The sequence below is a fragment of the Schistocerca nitens genome, chromosome 2 (genome assembly GCF_023898315.1).
Source record: "Schistocerca nitens isolate TAMUIC-IGC-003100 chromosome 2, iqSchNite1.1, whole genome shotgun sequence".
NCBI lineage: Eukaryota > Metazoa > Arthropoda > Insecta > Orthoptera > Acrididae > Schistocerca > Schistocerca nitens.
This window is the reverse complement of record NC_064615.1, coordinates 982,589,844-982,605,240: the sequence shown is the minus strand read 5'-3', so window position 1 is coordinate 982,605,240 and position 15,397 is coordinate 982,589,844.

The following is a 15,397-nucleotide window of genomic DNA, read 5'->3' as shown; positions in this document are numbered from 1 at the left end:
GAAATTTTTACTTCGCATGTGAAAAATCGTCTTTTGTGACAAAACCGCCAGACCGAGTTGCCATAAATCATCTCGAAATAGTTAATCTGTGTATCTAGGAAGGGGGGTAGGTGCTGAATTAATGAAAGATGAGATGGAGTTAAGTTCGTGAGCTGCGTAATCTTGCGGCTTCTACAGGTGTTAAGCTGTTCCCTTGTGTTCTTAGTCGTGAGCATAATACATATGTCATAATTTAATTATAAGTGAACAAAGAAATGACATCCTCTTGCAAACACAGTGAAAGTCTCGTCACCCTATCAATCTCTTCATGTCCGCCGCGTCATGTTTAGTTTATCCACCTTTAAAAAAAACTCTAGAATAATTTTAAAAAACTCTAGAATAATACCTACAAACTTCTCAGTCCTCTCAAATTCAAAATCCTGTTTTCGATCATTACTTTTAACAGAATCGTTGTTCGAGTACTCTCAAGCGCATTAAAGGACTTGTGTCACGCGCTCTGGCTGTGCCCGTTTACAATAGTGCAAATATTTAAGAAGTTTTGAAAGCGAGTCTAATATCTGTGATGGTTTTTTGCAGCTTGTGATGCTCTCCAGGAATATATAATATAAAGCCCTTTAAAACGGGTGATATTTGGACTAAGACGAAGTGCACAAACTGTCCCATCAGACATGTGCAGCTACTATGTTTTGACACTGAGCCACCGAGACTTAAATCAGTCGGCCGGCCGCGGTGGTCTCGCGGTTCTAGGCGCGCAGTCCGGAACCGTGCGACTGCTGCGGTCGCAGGTTCGAATCCTGCCTCGGGCATCGATGTGTGTGATGTCCTTAGGTTAGTTAGGTTTAAGTAGTTCTAAGTTCTAGGGGACTGATGACCACAGCAGTTGAGTCCCATAGTGCTCAGAGCCATTTGATTTGAACTTAAATCAGTCGTCAAGGGTCGGGGGGAAAAGGGGGGGGGGGGGGGGGGCTTACATCGAGACATGGGGAACATGCGGGCCAAGCAGTGATACCACGATACCATTACGAAAAATTGGATGATCTGTGAATTTTACCGTCAAGGAATTAATCACATTGTTTTTAGCTGCGCGTGCAGTTGACCTAACCTGCAGGAACGATATTCGGAGATGATTCTTCTCAAAAAAATATTTACTGTAATAGTTCAAAATGGCTCTTAGCAGTAGGGAACTTAACTTCTGAAGTCATCTGTCCCCTAACTAACCTAAGGACACCACATACATCCATGCCCGAGGCAGGATTCGAACCTGCGACCGTAGCGGTCGCGCGGTTCCAGACTGAAGCGCCTAGAACCGCTCGGCCACTCCTGCCGGCTTACAGTAATAGTCTCAGTTGCGTATTGTCAAAAATGGTACCTAGTTCCGTTCACTAAATAATCATTTGCTGCTGTATAAATAAGAAATAAGTATTAATAAATATATTTCTAAGCAGAAAACATAGATGAAGTATTTCATCTCGCAAAAATGCTACCGATGGCGCCGCTTTTCGCTTTCTGTATTCCACTTCCTCCGATGATGCCAGTCTCCTTCTTGTAGTCCTCTGGCATCCACCGCGTCCCGGACCTCTAGACTCCAGAATATTTAAAATTTTACCTGATTAATCCAGAGTTGTGAAAAGTATTATATATTTTTCGTAAAAGAACAGTCATGAGGAGGAAAAGCAGTACAGCAGACGTGTAAAAACATACAGTGGTTTTCCCCTTAGTTTCCGTACTAGGAAGTTTTCAAGCACCGCAAGTACTGCAGTCACCATAACTGTCAGTCCACTATTCTGTTCAGAGAACCAATTATAGACCGATCACACACTTGTTCCAAATTCCGCACCATATTGTCACTTTGAAGGGGACGTTCATGCATGTCTTTCGAGATTCTGCCTTACAAATACCGGAAGTGGGACCCATGGGGAAAAAGATACAAGAGAGCAGACTAAGGTGGTACGGACACTTACAGAGAGAAGGGGAAGAGTATATCGGAAACAGAGTTGAAGATAGAAAGATTGAAGGAGCGAGAAGGCGAGGAAGACCGAAGATGAGGTGGAAGGATAAGATATCCGGGGACCTAAGGGAGAAAGGACGGAAGAAGAAAGAGACAATGGATAGGGTACTATGGAGGAGGAGGATCCAGAAGAGCAACTCGACCCTACGTGAAAGAAGAAATACCGGAAGTTCACATAGTCAGATAAAATATGTAAGCAACCTTCTTCAATCACCATGAGAACCGGATCATCGCATCAAGCATTTTTCTGAAAATGTTACACGTTTTAGATAATCTAGAGCATGGCCAAGGCTAAAAGTGTGAACAGTAGTGAAGTCCCCGCGCGAAAAGCAAGCTTCCTAGTTCGAGATCCAGTCCAGTACACAGCTTTAATCTATCAGAGGGTTTAAAACAGCGCTCTCTCCTCCGCAGAGTGAAATACTCATTCAGGAAATGTTTCCCAAGGGTCGTTATAAGCTAACCGAGCTAGGGAGCGCAGTGGTTAGCCCACTGGACTCGCATTCTGGAGGACGACGGTTCAAACCCGCGTCCGGCCATCCAGATTCAAGTTTTCCGTGATTTTCCTATATCGCTTAAGGCAAATGCAGGGATGGTTTCTATGAAAAGGCACGTCTGATTTCCTTCTCCATCCTTTTCTAATCCGAACTTGTGCTCCGTATCTAACGACATTGTTTTCGACGGGACGTTAAACACTAATCTCATCCCTCCTCCTGCCTGGACAGCACAGGTAGCAACAGGAGTCATCGACTAGAAAAAATACGGCCTTACAATAATCGATGCCATCAACCCACGCCGGCCGCGGTGGCCGAGCGGTTCTAGGCACTACAGTCCGGAACCGCGCGACTGCTACGGTCGCAGGTTCGCATCCTGCCTCGGGCATGGATGTGTGTGATGTTCTTAGGTTAGTTAGGTTTAAGTAGTTTTAAGTTCTAGGGGACTGATGACCTCAGATGTTAAGTCCCATAGTGCTCAGAGCCATTTGAACCAACCCACACCACACAGTCACTTTAGCGGAATCAAGAGGTGCCTGTTGATGCACGTGAGGATTTTCCGTTGCCCATATTCTGCAGTCCTGCGTATTGACATGCCCTTGGAGACTGAAATGAGCTTCGTCTGCTAACAGAATGTTCCATGGCCGTTCTTTGTTTAATTCCATGAGAGCAAGAAATTGCAAAGCGAATTTTAGTCTTACTAACAGATCGGGAGGAAGCAACTCCTGAACATGGGTGATTTTATATTGATAGTAATGCAGAGTGTTTCGTAGTATTTTATGCACCGTTATCGCAGGCATGTTCAACGTTCGGACAATTCCTCGTGCAACACATATTTGCGTACTACCGCTAGACTCCTCCTGCAATGCTGTGGCCACATCTTCGACACACTTCAGATCAACAAAAAAATGGTTCAAATTGCTCTGAACACTACGAGACTTAACTTCTGAGGTCATCAGTCCCCTAGAACTTAGAACTACTTAAACCTAACTAACCTAAGGACATCACACACACCCATGCCCGAGGCAGGATTCGAACCTGCGACCGTAGCGGTCGCGCGGGTCCAGACTGTAGCGCCTAGAACCGCTCGGCCACCCCGGCCAGTCTCAGATCAACAGCTTTCCTCTCTCTCCCGCATTACAGTTCAAAACAACCTGTCTTTTCGAATTTTGCAATCATTTTCTCCAAACCCTTTGCAAACATAGGACCGATGCATTTTTTCATACTCTTGAGTGTTCGGAACTTTTGCAGGGCTACTGGGGCACAGTCTCAGTTCTTTTAAAAGAGGTTTACCAGCAGCGCGCGATCCTTCATAGTCACAGTCATGCTGGGTGCCTCGCACGCAAATTGAGAAACAGGCGTGTGCCGTGCGTCTTTTAGTGGTGACCATCTGACCCTTACAGCGCCATCTATTGGTCAAATTTTCCTTAAATAAGTTTTCTCCTACGACCTTTCTCCCGGCAGCAATAATATGGCATTCAAATTTGACGTTATTCTGCAGAGTGATTCTCTCCCTGCAGCATTTTGAGATAGGCACTTTAATTACATCTCTTTAAAGTCAATACCGCCATTAGACTGTTGTTTATTTGCAGTGTTATATTTACACTTCCACAATCATGATTTCGGCTTCAAAGTGCCATTATCATGTGTTTTCTGAAAGCAGGTTAGACAATAACAGTGAAATCCATAACAAGTGATACAACCATATAAGAATCCATGCTTAAGTAAGTAAGCATTACAAATATGGATTCTTATATGGTTATATCACTTGTTATTAGTCTAACCTGCTTTCAGAAAACACTTGTTTATGGCACTTTGAAGCCGAAATCGTGATTGTGGAAGTGTAAATGTAACACTGTAAATAAACAACAGTCTAATGGCGGTACTGACTTTAAAGAAATATATTACGACTGTGGCCCCGCATAATGAAAAAATTACTTTAATTATAGATACCATGTATATGTAAAAACGTTAACGCCTAAAAAAACTGGGCATGTTATGGCCCCTCATGATACTCCCCTCCCCCATCCCGCCCTGAATTCACATCTGTACACTTGGAGAAGTTCCTACACAGACAGCCTATTAAAATTATGTCTGTCGAACTAATATTCGTATCACTGCTAGATATTTCTTCGCAAAGGTGCTTCACACTGATGTTCAGAGAGAGCAGCACTGTTGACGTTGTTTGTAGAAACCTCTTGAATTTTGAGCAGCGATATATCTTAACCCTGCTCGAAACAAAAATGTGATAGTTGTAATAATGAGACTCGACGGTGTAAACGCCCGTAGTGAATGCCTTTCTGGCTTCTTAATCAGTGTTACCGTTTCTTTATCTCCTGTTCTGTGCAGATGCATTGTTCTCTGCATTGGTCCCGGAATGGAACAAGTAGACTCATTTGAAATTCTGCGTCTCTAATGACCTCGTTGTCGACGGGACGTTAAAGCTTAACCTTCCTTCTTTCCTTTTGAAATTCCGCTTTGTTTGGTAGTAGAAATTTCTGATAATAAACGAATACAGAAACCGATTTATTTTCATATTGCTGACGGAGGAACGCAGCGCATAGCATTTTTTACGCCGTAACAGTCGCTCCTGAATGTTAAACATGCCGATAATAATACTCTTTGGCGGTAGAAGGCGTCCCCTAAGGATTCGATTTTAAACAGGTCGCATTTATTCTCTTTGTATGTTTGTATACTGTATAATAATGTTGCTCATCCATTATTAATATCTTAAATGTGAGTTCTTTTTGTGAAACGTTCCGTAACATTCATCCAGTCTTTATTTTTGAACAGGAATTTACACAGCACTCTTAACCTGTATTACATTACATGCAGTGTCAATTACTCCAGTCTTTAAAGACAGTCTATATGTGTCTACATGAAAATACACTACTGGGCATTAAAATTGCTACACCACGAAGATGACGTGCTACAGACGCGAAATTTAACGGACAGGAAGATGCTGCGATATGCAAATGATTACCTTTTCAGAGCATTCACACAAGGTTGACGCCGGTGGTGCCACTTACAACGTGCTGACATGAGGAAAGTTTCCAACCGATTTCTCAAACACAAACAGCAGTTGACCGGCGTTGCCTGGTGAAACGTTGTTGTAATGCCTCGTGTAAGGAGGAGAAATGCGTACCATCACGTCTCCGAGATTGATAAAGGTCGGATTGTAGCCTATCGCGATTACTAATTATCGTATCGCGACATTGCTGCTCGCGTTGGTCGAGATCCAACGACTGTTAGCAAAATATGGAATCGGTGGGTTCAGGAGGGTAATACGTAACGCCAGGTGATACGCCAGTATCGCGATGACGATTACACGCTTCCAATGTGCGTTCACCGCGATGTCGCCAAACACGGATGCGACCATCATGATGCTGTAAACAGAACGTGGATTCATCCGAAAAAATGACGTTTTGCCATTCGTGCACCCAGGTTCGTCGTTGAGTACACCATCGCAGGCGCTCCTGTCTGTGATGCAGCGGCAAGGGTAACCGCACCCACGGTCTCCGAGCTGATAGTCCATGCTGCTGCAAACGTCGTCGAACTGTTCGTGCAGATGGTTGTTCTCTTGCAAACGTCCCCATCTGTTGACTCGGGGATCGAGACGTGGCTGCACGATCCGTTACAGCCATGCGGATAAGATGCATGTCATCTCGACTGCTAGTGATACGAGGCAGTTTGGATCCAGCACGGCGTTCCGTATTACCCTCCTGAACCCACCGATTCCATATTCTGCTAACAGTCATTGAATCTCGACCAACGCGAGCAGCAGTGTCCCAATACGATAAACCGCAATCGCGATAGGCTACAATCCGACCTTTATCAATGTCGGAAACGTGATGGTACGCATTTCTCCTCCTTACACGAGGCATCGCAACAACGTTTCACCAGGCGACGCCGGTCAACTGCTGTTTGTGTATGAGAAATGGGTTGGAAACGTTCCTCATGCCAGCACGTTGTAGGTGTCGCCACCGGCGCCAACCTTGTGTGAATGCTATGAAATACTAATCATTTGCATATCACAACATCTTCTTCCTGTCGGTTAAATTTCGCGTCTGTAGTACGTCACATTCGTAATGTAGCAATTGTAATGTCCATTAGTGTACTTCGTGGTGCGATGTTCCTTAAAGAGTGTATTTCCCTTACCCTCTGTTAATCACTACCACCAACTACCATCAAGCCTCAGGTGACGTAAACTTAATTAATAACCCTCAAACTACTTACACCTACAACAACGGTATTACAATTAAGTTGAGGTGTACTCCATCCAAAGTAACTTTATAGCTCATCAGAGCCTCAATGGTTCATGTGTGAGCGAATTTTCTAGTGTTTTGGTTCTCACATTAGAATTCAGCACACACAAAAGCACAAGAATAGGACACTTTTATTAACAAAAGTTTTTTCATCGATGGGCTATGTAATTAATGAATGTATTACAGTAACAGAATATCTTAGATGCCACATTGGAAACACAAAGGTTTCCGATTCTTCTGCTTCGTTGTCGTTGGCTAGCAACAACCTTAAGTTTCCGTGCACTCACGGAAGGATAATGGGCGTTTTCCGATAGCGGCGTCCTGCTCTTTCTGCGTCGTTGCTTCTTCGCCTTCACGACAGTGCCCATTTCTTTCCGGTACCCCAGACTAGACCCTCATGCGGCGTCGTGAGCTCGCATCGTCCGGATATATTGTACGTGCATGACTTGCATCCACCCGGGCCGTACGAGGGGAGCTCCGGAACGCAAGCAGGTCGGGATTTCTGCTGCATTGCTTTCGAGAAATAGCCCACCTGATTTATCTCGAGATGAGGCGACGTTCGAAAACGATCGCTCCAAAGAGGATGCGGGCGCGAATATATTTTACCAGAGTATTACCGCACGTAACCAGTAAAACGAGGGCTCTGCAATGTCTTGAAAAATAGCGTGGCTGCTGCAGAAGTGATGGAAATGTAACGATGTGCTTGAAAACGCGGCACTTTGGGAAAAACTTGTGTCGTTCCGAAGGATGTTCTCGTTAGACGCAGGTCGTACAAACCTTTGAAGTAGGTATGCAGCCGCATTTACACGCGGCTACCTTGGAGTAAAGCCACTAAGGGGCTCGTACCACAAAAATTTGTAATTGAAAACAGATGTGTTTTTTTTTTTTTTTAATTCTGTATCATAGGCCCTCTTATAACGTTTTGTTGGTGTTGTGGTCTTTTGTTCGAAGGCTGGTTTGATGCAACTCTCCATGCTACTCTAGCCTGTGCAAGCCTCTTCACCTATTGCAACACACATCCGTACTGTATTCGGCTTTTGGTCTTCTTCTACAATTTTTACCCCTACCTTAGTCTCCAATACTAAATAGGTGATTCCTTAATGTCTTTGAACGGGTCCCATCAACCGATTCCCTCTTATACTAAAATATACTCTCACTTGGAAAATTGTACAGTGAGGTATTAGTTGAACTGTTTAGCATACCCCCAGGGTGCAATAAACCCGATCGCCAGTGACTTGGAGGGAATGGAAACTCGCCATCAAGTCACAAAATTTAAGAGAAACAGTGTCGTACAACAGAAGGTCTTATTGAATGAAAACAAGTGGTAGCCCAATCAAACAAGCAAGTATAGGTCCCACACCCCACACAGGTATATTAATGAATGGGCTTATTTGACTGCTAAAGGAAACCAGTGGTCAACAATTTGATTTATATCATAAGACATGGCAACAAATAAAATGATTTATCCACTGAATCAAGCATAGAAACATTTAATGAATGGATAGAAGCTGGTAATTATGGACTATAGCCTCGGTGCAGATGGGTTGTCACATGAAAGCGTAATGTGAAGGTATACTGTGAAAAAGATTAGTAATTTGAAGAAAGAATACCGGAAAAGCAAGAACGAACTCCAATAGATTAACCAAAGTGCATGATGGGTGCAACTAGCTTTCAGTGAATGTTAAAAGCGTGCAATTAAACCTTGAGCTTTGCCTCCACCTCGGCTCGGCGACTGCACGGCTGGCTCATGCTTACCACTCGTAGGTGCAATTTGTGCGGACGACAGCTGCAGTGGCAGCTGGAAATTCTGAGTCCAACTCAACCTCTATACTCTGCTGCCGGCCGAAGTGGCCGTGCGGTTAAAGGCACTGTAGCCTGGAACCGCAAGACCGCTACGGTCGCAGGTTCGAATCCTGCCTCGGGCATGGATGTTTGTGATGTCCTTAGGTTAGTTAGGTTTAAGTAGTTCTAAGTTCTAGGGGACTAATGACCTCAGCAGTTGAGTCCCATAGTGCTCAGAGCCATTTTTCTATACTCTGCTTTAGGCCTGTGATATCTCTCTCTGCAGCTACCTAATGGGAAACGCGTTCTCGATGGCGTCCCTAAAGCAAGTGTATTCATCAATCTCTTGACAGTAACTGTCGTCTGATTTTGCTCCCTGAAACATAGGCAGCGTAAGAAAATGGCTGGCCAATTGCAGTAGACCTTGCAGGTTCTAACGAATAATAATTTTATAAATAAGTTTAGCAGAGACCCATTCCCGCAGATACTGCCAGGGTGTGCAGTCTTAGCATTCTGTCGTAAACGAGGAGTCGTGAAACTATATGGGTGTTCGGATACTTCTGATCAGATGGTACACGTGCTACGGAATGGAATGAATGTTGTGCCAGTCTGCTTATTAACTACAATGGAATCCCAACACAGGAGTAAAGAGTGATATTCCATCACTGTTCCGTTTTAAGTATGTCAGCAACAAGTAAGTCATTCGTGTTTAATTTAATGTTTCAAAATCGTTTCGGTTGCCGGCAAATAAGCGGAACTTTGGAAGTTATAGCCCACGTTAGGTGATTCTCTTAAAGCAGGGGTTACCAAGAATTTGGCTCATGAGCCATGCTTTAGCATGACTGCCTTGGCGCTCAGCCTCGATGCACATTTCCCCAGCCATTGAGCCATAGTGCCTGAGCGCAAGGAGAGACAAGAGGGGGAAACCGCGAATACACCACAAATGAATGGCAATGCAGACACACTGCATACGACTTTGTTTTAAATTACACATTTCTCAACTAATATATATACAGGGTGTTTCAAAAATGACCGGTATATTTGAAACGGCAATAAAAACTAAACGAGCAGCGATAGAAATACACCGTTTGTTGCAATATGCTTGGGACAACAGTACATTTTCAGGCGGACAAACTTTCGAAATTACAGTAGTTACAATTTTCAACAACAGATGTGAAAGATATAGAAGACAACGCAGTCTGTGGGTGCGCCATTCTGTACGTCGTCTTTCTGCTGTAAGCGTGTGCTGTTCACAACGTGCAAGTGTGCTGTGGACAACATGGTTTATTCCTTAGAACAGAGGATTTTTCTGGTGTTGGAATTCCACCGCCTAGAACACAGTGTTGTTGCAACAAGACGAAGTTTTCGACGGAGGTTTAATGTAACCAAAGGACCGAAAAGCGATACAATAAAGGATCTGTTTGCAAAATTTCAACGGACTGGGAACGTGACGGATGAACGTGCTGGAAAGGTAGGGCGACCGCGTACGGCAACCACAGAGGGCAACGCGCAGCTAGTGCAGCAGGTGATCCAACAGCGGCCTCGGGTTTCCGTTCGCCGTGTTGCAGCTGCGGTCCAAATGACGCCAACGTCCACGTATCGTCTCATGCGCCAGAGTTTACACCTCTATCCATACAAAATTCAAACGCGGCAACCCCTCAGCGCCGCTGCCATTGCTGCACGAGAGACATTCGCTAACGATATAGTGCACAGGATTGATGACGGCGATATGCATGTGGGCAGCATTTGGTTTACTGACGAAGCTTATTTTTACCTGGACGGCTTCGTCAATAAACAGAACTGGCGCATATGGGGAACCGAAAAGCCCCATGTTGCAGTCCCATCGTCCCTGCATTCTCAAAAAGTACTGGTCTGGGCCGCCATTTCTTCCAAAGGCATCATTGGCCCATTTTTCAGATCCGAAACGATTACTGCATCACGCTATCTGGACATTCTTCGTGAATTTGTGGCGGTACAAACTGCCTTAGACGACACTGCGAACACCTCGTGGTTTATGCAAGATGGTGCCCGGCCACATCGCACGGCCGACGTCTTTAATTTCCTGAATGAATATTTCGATGATCGTGTGATTGCTTTGGGCTATCCGAAACATACAGGAGGCGGCGTGGATTGGCCTCCCTATTCGCCAGACATGAACCCCTGTGACTTCTTTCTGTGGGGACACTTGAAAGACCAGGTGTACCGCCAGAATCCAGAAACAATTGAACAGCTGAAGCAGTACATCTCATCTGCATGTGAAGCCATTCCGCCAGACACGTTGTCAAAGGTTTCGGGTAATTTCATTCAGAGACTACGCCATATTATTGCTACGCATGGTGGATATGTGGAAAATATCGTACTATAGAGTTTCCCAGACCGCAGCGCCATCTGTTGTTGACAATTGTAACTACTGTAATTTCGAAAGTTTGTCTGCCTGAAAATGTACTGTTGTCCCAAGCATATTGCAACAAACGGTGTATTTCTATCGCTGCTCGTTTAGTTTGTATTGCCGTTTCAAATATACCGGTCATTTTTGAAACACCCTGTATAAGGGTTGAAGTCTCGTACTAGACCACTAAAAGAAATTAAGTTTAACATTAACTGACTTCTCCGTCAATGCTTGACAGAATGAGACAGTAATATACAAAATGAAACGCATTGCCGATATTTGCGGAACATTAGTGACTATGCACTTCCTGTCATTTGCAGTTTCGTAGACGCTGTACCAAACTTTCAAAAATAGATCCTGTGTTACACCTGAAGTTAGTGTGACAGACCTTAAGTAACCCAAATAACCACATTGCAACTTAAATGCAACAATGTGTTGTTTGGTGATACAGTATCATCATGTGAGTGTCAGTGCATTATAGAGCACAATAATGTGAGTTTAATAATCTCATCTGTCTTTAGACAGAGCAGTTTTCCTTTTTCTGCATATGTTCTTCTGTCAGTGCATAACGGACTTACATGAAATTTATAGTTTTAGTCGTTATTCTTGAGCGTGATCTGCAGATCTGTGGAACTCTTCCTGGAACTGTGGGGCGATCAACTATTCACATCTTATTGTGACGTCACCATGACGCGCAAGCTCCAATGTCCTGCTTGCTACTGGAATTATTTGTCTTGGAATTCTTTTAAAAAGGGGGGATCGGAAACACCGCATGATCAGTAAGATGAACTTTGTCCTTCTTGTAACTATTTACCTTACTTCATGCAGTTCATTAATCAAGCAACTCTTTCCATCCGAAAAGTCACACAGTAGTAAGCAAAACAACACCCAATCTTGTCGTGCAAACTTTTCACATAACTTTAAAGTCCTTCTACCTAACGTGGATTATTATTTACCTGCTGAAGAGACAGAACAACATTTCCATTTTTTCTTCGTATTTATTCGATTCAGATTGCAGCTAACCAACTTATTAAAACATATCAGAATTCCTCTTGCTGCATTTCAGCATCAGACAAAAGCCCTTTGTACTTTCACACTGAAGAGGAAAAAGGTAGCTTTAAAGAGCCTGAATGGCTTCATAATGCCATTCAAGGATCATTAGTTGGGTGCAAGGCATAGTACACATGAAACCTTTGTTTTCTAACTAATGTCTGCACTCAAAGGTAAGTAAGATGAGCTCGAAACCAACTAACGCGTAGTGGTTAACAGCCCATTCGGTCAAAGCATACTGTTTCTGTGATGATTGCTGATCTTGTGATGATTAAATTTGAATATAGAGGAATGTCGGGTAGTAACGGAATGCGGATTTATGACAGAGAGGGCTGTTTCTTAATTCTATCGCTAATGAAGCGCAGACAAATATGGAAAAGTAACGATATAAATGAGATTAAAATAACATAAAGAAAACTGTTAACATAAAGAATGTTGTTGGAAACGTCAGAGTTCTTGAAATGACAATAGGGGAAACGAATGAGAAAGATTCAGTTCCAGAAAGTACGTTAGGTGACTCTCTTAAAGCGGGGGTGTCCAAGAATTTGGGTCGTGAGCCATGCTTTAGCACGCGTGTCATAGAACTCAGGTTCATTACACATTTTTCCCATCTTCACGCCAACGTATCTGAGCACAAGGAGGGGGAAGAACACGCCACATTTGAATGGGAATGCAGTCACACTGCATATGACTTTTTTATATTTCATATTTCTCATGAATATTCATCTCAAACGAAACAAATTTCCTGCGTTATTTATTTTTGGTGCACTGAGAAATAATATAATTTGTATCTGGTACAAACTGTCAGCATAATGACAGATACAAACAATTTCACAGGATTGCCATGTAATCGTGTTTTGTTTAGTTTCATGATCGAAAAATCGGCTTTCAGACACATACGTCGGTGGAAATATTGTAGCATTTTTGCAACCTCATTATGGAGATGTGGAAACCGTACATGAGAAAAGCAATGTCGATGTTCTGGACAGTTTTAACCATAAAGAGAATTGTCTTTAAAATGGGAGTTACCTTTCAGATCAGTCAGTTACATCAGAACATGCACAGAGGCGCTTTCAGCTAAAATGCAAACGGTATCGGAAACAGTTCGAAAATAAAATAATTTTGCAAATGTCCTCAAAACGTTTAGGGAAGTCTCCTTGCAATTCTTCAAATACCTTAATAAATTCTTCAAACCTCACATTTTTTTAATGACAGTCAGCTGAGGGAACTGGATTGTCTTTGTCAAAATATGTCCCTTCTGCAATGCGATTCTCTTTTAAATGGAGCCCTATCAGATCAGAAATAAATTGTTTCTCGCCTTGCATTTTCTTACCATGTGCAGTGTGCAGTCAAGTCCACTTAAATGCAAGATTCACAGTCTATTACGGATGTTCTGATGTTCGTTTCTGTACTTCCTTTCCTTTCATAAATTCAACAATAGCGAGTTTTAAATCGAAAAATCGATACAGGCATGCCTCTTGTCTTAACCAATGTACTTTTCAGTAATATATGTGTTGGTACTCTTCGTTCAAATCCACCGAAAACTGTCACAACTGACGGTGAATTAATGCGAGTGACTTCAGAAATTTTACTATTCACACCATCAAGTTTTTCACCTGCTCCATGCTTGCAAATTCATCACAGAGTTCTTATTAAGATACAGAACAATGAATCCCGTCTGTTGATTGATGCAATTTTTTGCTCTTTCGTTGACACCTAAATCAAATGGTTCAAATGGCTCTGAGCACTACGGGACTCAACTGCTGAGGTCATTAGTCCCCTAGAACTTAGAACTAGTTAAATCTAACTAACCTAAGGACATCACAAACATCCATGCCCGAGGCAGGATTCGAACCTGCGACCGTAGCGGTCTTGCGGTTCCAGACTGCAGCGCCTTTAACCGCACGGCCACTTCGGCCGGCTGACACCTAAATCTTTACATTCCTTCTGCATCGTATTGTAATGCTGGTTCATGGCAGTTTTGCACTACTTGTCGATTATGTTACTATGTAATATATAATGAGAACTGTCAGTCTTTTCTTACTTCATTCCCATTCATTTTTAAAGGCTAATGACGATAGGTCAATAAATTGTCTCTTTTTGTTAAAACAGCCACTGGACATGTGAATGTCCTTCATACCGCAAACAAATAGCGAAGGACAACAAGCGGTGAGGCCATAATTCTGCAGAGCTGAAGAGAGATGTACCGATCGAAAAATACCACACCGCAGTACTCATTGAAATGTCGAACTCTTTCGGGTGCTTCCGGGAAGGACTGAGCGAAGCCATGACAGACTCTCCACGCGGGAAATTTTGCACGTCATGGGCGGCCTTGTTCTTTAGCTTTATGTGGAAACAAAGAGGTAGCTATTAAACTTGTTTAAGGAAGTAACAAGATTTTTTTTTCGAGAACATTCATGGAACATTTCTGAGGGCTGAGCCCATGCCGATATAGAGGTGAGCAGTCATTCCAGTATGCACACATAAATGTATAACTAAAGTTAAACTAATAATTTGATTTAGCCCTATTCCATGTAAAATTTTAACTCAACAACTCAAGTGTGAATTTCTGCTTATTTAAGCAAACTTTTTCCCGACGTAGGAGCTTGGTATTACAATGGTTGGTGTGATGTTTATAAGCATTTACGGTACAGGTAAAATTCATTAGTGATAGAAATGATGTTTTTACACAGTACAATTTCATGTTTTTAGTTTTAGTTATGCCATGTTCCCTAGACCTTTTACCCGATTATCTTATCGATATGAGGTGGAACAAGTCAGATTACAAGATACATATACACACATGAATAGTGCTAATATTAATATTACTGAAATTTTTAGTTCTACACATGCCACTACATTTAGAGGTACATTTTTTTTACCATTTCTGAAACAGAAACCCGTCCCTGGAGTAGAAGGAGTTGTCCAAAAGAAATGATTTTAAGCTAGATTTAAAACTTGATGTGCTACCTGCCAGACACTTTGTTGTTGGGCACATGATCAAAAAAATTTTTTGCTGAATAATGTGCTCCTTTTTGAGCAACTGACAGCTTCAATAACCGATAGGAAAGCTCATTCCCCCCCCCCCCCCCTAGTGTTGTACGTATAAACATCACTGTTCTTCGCGAATTGAGATGGATTATTTGTAACGAATTTCATTAGCGAATATATGTACTCTGATGGTGCAGTTAAAGTACCTAACTCCTTGAAAAGGTGCCTAATGACGTCCTTGGGTGAACACCACTAATTATTCTCACTGCTCTCTTTTGTGCAATCAATTCTTTATGTTTAAGTGGTGAGTCACCCCAGAAAACTATTCCATAAGACATTATTGAGTGGAAATATGCAAAGTACGTTAGGAGGCTGATCTGTTTATTACAAAGACTAGCGATTATACGAAGAGCGAAAGAAG